This window comes from Aristolochia californica, unplaced genomic scaffold (genome assembly GCF_029961685.1).
Source record: "Aristolochia californica isolate CCGP_79_NKW_82.1479 unplaced genomic scaffold, dmAriCali1.0.hap1 SCAF_1, whole genome shotgun sequence".
Classification (NCBI taxonomy): domain Eukaryota; kingdom Viridiplantae; phylum Streptophyta; class Magnoliopsida; order Piperales; family Aristolochiaceae; genus Aristolochia; species Aristolochia californica.
In genome coordinates, this window is record NW_027181770.1 from 49,374,166 (window position 1) to 49,381,597 (window position 7,432).

General features: G+C 38.9%; 1 pseudogene; it reads left to right on the forward strand.

Moving 5' to 3' along the window:
* The first annotated feature begins 250 nt into the window (after positions 1 to 250).
* On the forward strand, positions 251 to 2,658 carry LOC137948250 (large ribosomal subunit protein uL29-like; annotated as a pseudogene).
* The last annotated feature ends 4,774 nt before the right edge of the window (positions 2,659 to 7,432 follow it).

Sequence of the window (7,432 nt, forward strand, 5' to 3'; positions counted from 1 at the left end):
TTTTTGGCACGTCCAAGTAGTACAGTTCCCCTTGTTCATGGCCTCCACCAATTACCTCCTTTGTTATAAGATCCTGAAACACACATGAAGAGGGTGAGAAGGTAACAGAGCAATTAAAATATTTTGTCAGCTGACTAACAGATAATAGATTCAAAGGGAAAGTAGGAACGAAAAGAATATCAATGAGCGGAAGTGATGGTGTGACAGAAGTGGACCCTTTCCCAGGACATTGGTTTGAGAATGGTCAGATATGGTAGCAAACTTTTGTGAAAGACTCGGAGATAGAGAATGCAATAAATTTTTGTTACCTGTAAGATGCTCGGAGACTCCTGAGTCAATTATCCAGGATGAAAATGAGGCAGATAGCATACCTGAAGTGGTAGTGGCAGCAGTAGTTGTGGATGAACTAGGAGAAAAACCCAACATTGTCTTCATTTTTTGAAATAGCTCATACTCTTCATCAGTAAAACTTTTCTATGCTGCTGATTTTGTGGGTTGTTCTTCTTTTGTATCACTTACAAAGGCTTGATTAGCCCTTGTCAATTCTAATTGTCCATTGGCTTTATAGCCTATCTCTTTATTATGGCCATATTGTCCACTGTAACTACATGCCTATGAATCCTTGTAATAGCATTGATCTATAGGGAGGCCAATTTTTTAAAAATTAGTACACTCTTTCCCATCTGCTCTACCAACACCAGTCTTTCCACCTCTCCTCTGCCTCCTCTGTAACATCTACCTCAGCCTCGGCCACGGTCATATGATGATCCTCTATGATCGAAAAACATAGCAGATGAAACTTCAATAGTGGAGGAAGAAGTGTCTGGAATACGAAGTAGTGTTGCACATACATCATCAAACTTGGGGACAACAGAAGCACTCAATAGTTGACTCTTGGCAATCTCAAGATGGGGTTTAACATTTGCATGGCAAATATTAGTAATTAAGGCTTCCTTCTGCTTTTCTTGGATAGAAATATCTATGGTTGAATGCTGAGCTAGCTTCCACTCTTGAAGAAAGCCTCTAAAGCGGGCCAAGTACTCATGGATATTTTCTCCTTGTTTAGTATTCAACATTCTTTGGAGAATGTCATGTGGTCTATGTAGAGTATCTGGGCAAGAGTACAGTTTAGCACATGTCTCCCAAATTTGTTTAGCAGTCTCAAGATGAATGACATTGTTGGAGACATGTTCTTCCATACTATTGATTAGCCAACTAATCACCAAAGTATCATTTTTCAACCATTTCTTATAAAAATATCATCTTCATCAATAGGTGGTCCTCGGGTGGTGAGGTGACCAAGTAGGTCTTTTGTTATAAGGAACCTCCGAACCGATGTGGACCGACTCATAAAATTTGATAACCCACATAAGGGTATTGTGGTAATTCTCAGTATATATCTTTTGATATTCATATTCTCTTCAGCTATGAGAGGCCCTTCTTCAAAAAAATTCTAATAATACACCAAGTAGTATTCTTCAAACAACTCGATGTATGGGAAATTTTAGCATTGATTCTAAATTATCATTCTGATTTATTTTCTCTAATACCACTCATAAGAGACTCAATAACAATCTTCTATATCAGGGGATTCTTGTTCACACGTGTTGGAAGACAGGGCCCAAGCACACATGACCAAGGAAGGCCCACATATCAAAGTTTATTAGAAGATTGACCCAAGCCCATAAGATCAAGGAAGACCCATGGATCCAAGAGATATAGAAGATGGGCTCAAGGCCCACAAATAAAGGAGAAGGCCCATAGGCCCACATACATTGATGGCAAGATGGTAAATAAAGGGTCATCTCATAGAGATGGCATTGATGTAATTAAGGTAAAGTTTTAGGGTTAAAACCCTAAACCCTATACCCTAAGTTCAAGGGTATTATTATAGTATAGTAGTTTCATAAATCTATAAATAGAGCTTCAGGGGAAGGGTAAGAAATAATCAATTCCATAACCCTGCTTCCTCCAGTTTTCTCCCAATGGGTTTCTCTTCCTTTTTCTCCATGAGCTAAATTCATGGAGTCCTGACAATCAACATGGTATCAGAGCTTTGATTTTCAAGACTCATAGTATGGTTTTTCACAATTCCAAAAATCCTTTATTTTCTTTTCTCGTATAAATGAGTTGTTTTTCCATAGTTTTTTGGAACTTCAGTTTTTTTTATTTTTGTTGCTCATTTTCCCCTTAGCCCAGTTATTCCCAACAACTGATTGACCAAACACAATGATTTCAGGCCGAAAGATCAATCCGAATGGGCCCAAAAAGACAACTGCTTCTCTCGTCTCTCTTGTTCTTCCCAGGTGCAGATCAAGGTCTATGAGCTTTGTACCAAGTAAAAAATCGAGCTGCTCAACCAAATCAAGGAGCTGAAGGCTGAGCTCGCCTTTACTTCGAGTCACCAAAGTTACTGGTGGTGCCCTAAACAAGCTCTCAAAAATCAAGGTTATAAGGCTCTCTATTGCTCGTGTTCTTACAATTATCTCTTAGAAATAGAAAGCTGCATTGAGAGAAGCTTACAACAATAAGAAATTTCTTCCATTGGATCTTCGTCCAAAGAAGACACGTGCTATCAGGCATCGCCTCACCAAGCATCAGGCATCACTTAAGACAGAGAGGGAGAAGAACAAGAGAGATGGGTTTTTGCACTGGTAGCTTCATGGCAGCTCTCCTGATGCTCGCATTGCTTGTCGGAGTTGTTTCTTATGTCGAAAAAAAATTCTCTGCCACCCAAGGCTCTGAGGAAAAGTCTGCTGCATGGTTTCTGTGGGACAATGACTCCGAATTATGTAAGGAGTTTCCATTTCTGGATGGTTTCCACCAAAAGTCCGTCGGCACCAAGAAAAACGACTACTGCTATCGAAAAGTTTCTCATTACTACGTCGGCACCAAGAAAAACGACTACTGCTATCGAAAAGTTTCTCATTACTACTATCGGAAAGATCATTGCTACCTATCTTCGAAAATTATTATGCATTGCTGTTTTTTTGAAGTTGCTATCATCCAAATCTTACCTTCGATGTTCTGCTTGATTCCCAGTGAAGTCTTTTAATTCAAAAAGTTTCTGTCTCCGTTTTGTCGTCAAGATCTCTCTGCTGGATTGTTGTTATTCGAAAAATTTCCTCCCGAAGATATGGTTTTCTCTGATTTTCCATTGTTTGGTCGGGGTAGAAAGCATTGTTGCCTTATTCAAGTTTCCTTATTCAGGAAACTTGAATTAAATCAGCTCCAAGCCCACACTTTGTTCTGTCGAGACCCGGACTCGCCCGAGTCAACTCGGACCAGTGAGCCAGCGAACCAGCATCCCGAGGGTACTGCTCCTGCACCAGTCTACAGAGTCAACCCAGACCAACTAGGATCGAGTCAACTCAATCCGGGTCTAATCAAGGCCAGATCAACCTGACTCAGGCCACTTATTTTCTACCTTGGTATACGTGCCCAAGACTTCGATGCGACTCGATAAAATTTTTTCTCTAGCTGGATTATTATTTTTGAAGCATTAAAAATTTATTCCTTGTTCAACACATTATTTAGAACAGATATGTGCATTGGATTATTTCATGGGTCATTTTCAAGGATTATTTTGGGCCATGTTAAATGGGTCCGAGCCCATTTCAACTGCTACTATTGTGTCTCTTTTGATGAGACATTATTATTGAAGAAGAGGTAGCCTTACACCATTATTTTATATCCTCGTCAAAAATATCAAATTGTTGTGGTTGGGAGTTCATGACGGAGGAACTTCATCCCCGTCAAAATATCAAATCTATTTGTGGTTGGAAGTCCATGACGGAGGAACTTCATCCCCGTAAAAAAATATCAAATTTATTTGTGGTTGGGAGTCCATGACAGAGGAACTTCATCCCCGAAAAAATATCCATTTTTTTTTGTTGGGAGTCCATGATGGAGGAACTTCATCCCCGTAAAAAATATCAAAATCATTTGTGGTTGAAAGTCCATAACGGAGGAACTTCATCCCCATCAAAACTATCAATTTTTATTGGTTGGAAGTTCATGACGGAGGAACTTCATCCCCGTCAAAAATATTAAATTTTTGTGGTTGAAAGCCCATGACAGAGGAATTTATTATTATATTTATGTTACTTACCCACATTAATATCTTATATTACTCTACCACATGAGAGTCGTTGTCCTACGGAGGGACACGGTGATGGAAGTGGACATTTCAGAGCAATGTCTTAGCGGATAGGAGTGATTTACTCTCACTGATATTATACCAGTTGGGCCTTATGAACGAGAGCACCAGCGTGAGGGGGACTGTAGGAAGATGAAGGCACATTATACAAAAAAAAATTTATACATCATTTCCAGCAAGTTGGGAGTTCATACTGTTCTCTCTCCCCTAGCTTGAGGGGGAGTATTGGAAGACAGGGCCCAAGCCCACAAGACCAAGGAAGGCCCACATATCAAAGTGTATTAGAAGATGGGCCTAAGCTTATAAGACCAAGGAAAACCCATGGATCCAAGAGATATCGAAGATGGGTTCAAGGCTCACAGATCAAGGAGAAGGCTCATTGGCCCACATACATTCATGGTAGGATGGTAAATAAAAGGCCATCCCATAGAGATGGCATTGATGTAATTAAGCTAAAGTTCCAGGGTTAAAACCCTAAATCCTAAATCCTAAGTTCAGGGGTATTATTGTAATATAGTAGTTGCAAAAATCTATAAGTAGAGCTTCAGGGGGAGGGTAAGGAATAATCAATTTCATAACCCTTCTTCCTCCTATTTTCTCCCAATGGGTTTCTCTCCCTTTTTCTCCATGAGCTTAATTCATAGAATCCTAAAAATCAACACCACGAAAAAAAAATCCAACAATCTGATCATGGACTGGTCTCGATTAACAAAATTTCCAAACCGACAAAACTCTTTTGATAGCTTCTTCTAGATAGAGAGGCATGCATATCCATAATATAATAAGATGAAAGCATTCACATACTCATCTTTAAATCATCTTCTAAATTCGGAAACCAATAACATGAAGAAAAAAAATTTAAGCACTTATCTCACTACTTGTGATATTCCTTCACAAAAGAGCCTTCTTTGAGTGGTGTTGATCATCACTTCTTTAGAGCATTCCTTTGACGAGGGATCCTAAATTTGATGCTCTGATACCATGTTAAATTTAGGATACCTTTTTCCATAATTTTGAGCAAGAGAAAGAAAAAAAAAAGGGAATAAGAGCTCTAGGGTAGAGAGAAGAAAAAATAAAAGAGAAAAGAGAGGTGGGAAAAGAGAGAGAGAGAGACTAACTCAAGAAGGAGATGTGTAAATTGATTAATTTCGAATTATAACACCTCTATATATAGTAGAGGAAGAGATAGAGTCCTTACACAATTATCTTTCAATCTCCTAGTTACATTCCAACTCTAACTCTCTAAGATAAGTCTATTCAAAACAATCTACTAGAAGACTAATATGAGTTGAACTAGAACTCTTTCTTCAATCACGTGAATATAAGGGAGGAGGCCAGCTCGTGGCGTTATCCTTGTGGGTCCCTCATGATCTTCCAGCATATAAGGTTGCCAACTCGTGAGATATTTGTGGGTCCCACTTGATCTTCAAGTCTTCTAACTCAATTCAGCTTGTGCTTCTTAATTCCTTAACTCGTGCTAGCTTGGGTGAGGGCTCTTCTTGGTGTCCCACGTCCTCATGGTGGGTCCCACCAGCTCGAGCACCATGCTGGGTCCCACATTGTAAAAGCGATAACCAAACTTGGTACCACCATAGCCAATAAAGAAACATGTCTTAGATTTAACTTCAAGTTTACTTCTAACAGCAGAATCAATATGAATATTAGAAATACCGCCATAAACTTTCAAAAAAGAAAGGTTTACCACTTTGTCGATCCATACCTCTTCTATTATTTTTCAATCCAATGGTGTTGAAGGACCTCTATTAATCAAATAGGCAATGGTGCCAATAGCCTCAGACCAAAACATCTTTGACAATCCTGCATGTAATGTCATGCTCCTAGCGCGCTCGTTCAAAGTCTTGTTCATCCTTTTAGCCACACCATTCTGTTGAGGTTTTCTAGAAATGGTATTATTCATCTTGATTCCATTACTAGCACAGTACCACTTGAAATCATCATCTATGTATTATTCCCCATTATCTTACTGCAAGCGCTTCACCTTCAAATTTGTCTCATTCTCAATCATTGCTCTCCATCTCTTGAAGGTATCAAAAACATCAGATTTCGTTTTTAGGAAATAAACTTATACCTTTCTACTTGAATCATCAATAAATGTCATATAGTAGTTAGAATCACCAAGGGAAGTAATAGTTGAAGGCCCCCACAGATCTGTGTGAAACAACTTCAATTTTGATGACTTTTGCCCCTTTCCAACCTTAGAAAAGCTAGCCCTTTTCTGCTTTCCAGAAATATAGCCTTCACACAAACTGTTGTTTACATTTTTTAGCCCTAGTAGCTTCCCTTTGGAACGAAGCACTTTCATTCCCTTCGTACTCATGTGACCGAGCCTGTAATGCCACATATCAGAATCAGTAACAACATCAACAACTGCAATCATGTCTATGCAACTGGAAGTGATGTAAAGAGTTCTAGTTTTAATTCCTCGTGCAACAACCATAGCTCCCTTAGGGACTTTCTAGGAAATATTAAAAATCACATTATGACCTTCATCATCAAGCTGCTCTACTGAGATCAAATTACACATTAGTTTTGGTACATGTCTTACATTGTGAATTTTCCACATTGACCCATTTGACACCCTCAAACTGACATAACTAATGCCGACAATATCCAAAGGTTCTCCATAAAAAAAATACACCTTCCCGTGATCTCAAATAACATGATTATCCATGATCTCACAGTACGCAGTGGTGCGAAAAGAGTGTGAAAAGAAGTTCATGAATCTAACACCCAAGAGTTAATAGGGCTATCAACTGACAAGAGTAAACCATCTGGTACTTCTTTAGTCGCTGCATTGGCGGCATCCTTTTTATTTTCATCCTTCTTCGAGGCTCTGTAGTTTTTATTTATGTGACCTGACTTGCCACAATTCTAGCACTCTACATTCCTTCTGAATTTGGACTTGCTTCTACCATTCCTTGACTTCCCTCTACCATCGCCCTTGTTGGAATTCCTCTCAAATTTCATGTCCCTAGTATCAACACTTAGGGTAGAATTAGATGTCGACGATTCTCCGGAGTCCTTTCTATGAACTTACTCTACAAGAATGGTATTCCGAACATCATTAAAAACCAACTTCCCAAAAGAATTGAAGCATGAAGCTCGTCATCAAATTTAATATGAACGAAGGTCAATTGATTGACAACAGTGCTAAACTCATTCAAATATGTTGCCACTGATGTATCTTTAGTCATCTTTAAATTGAAGAGTTTTTCATGAAATGTACCTTATTATTCGTTGAATGTTTCTCAT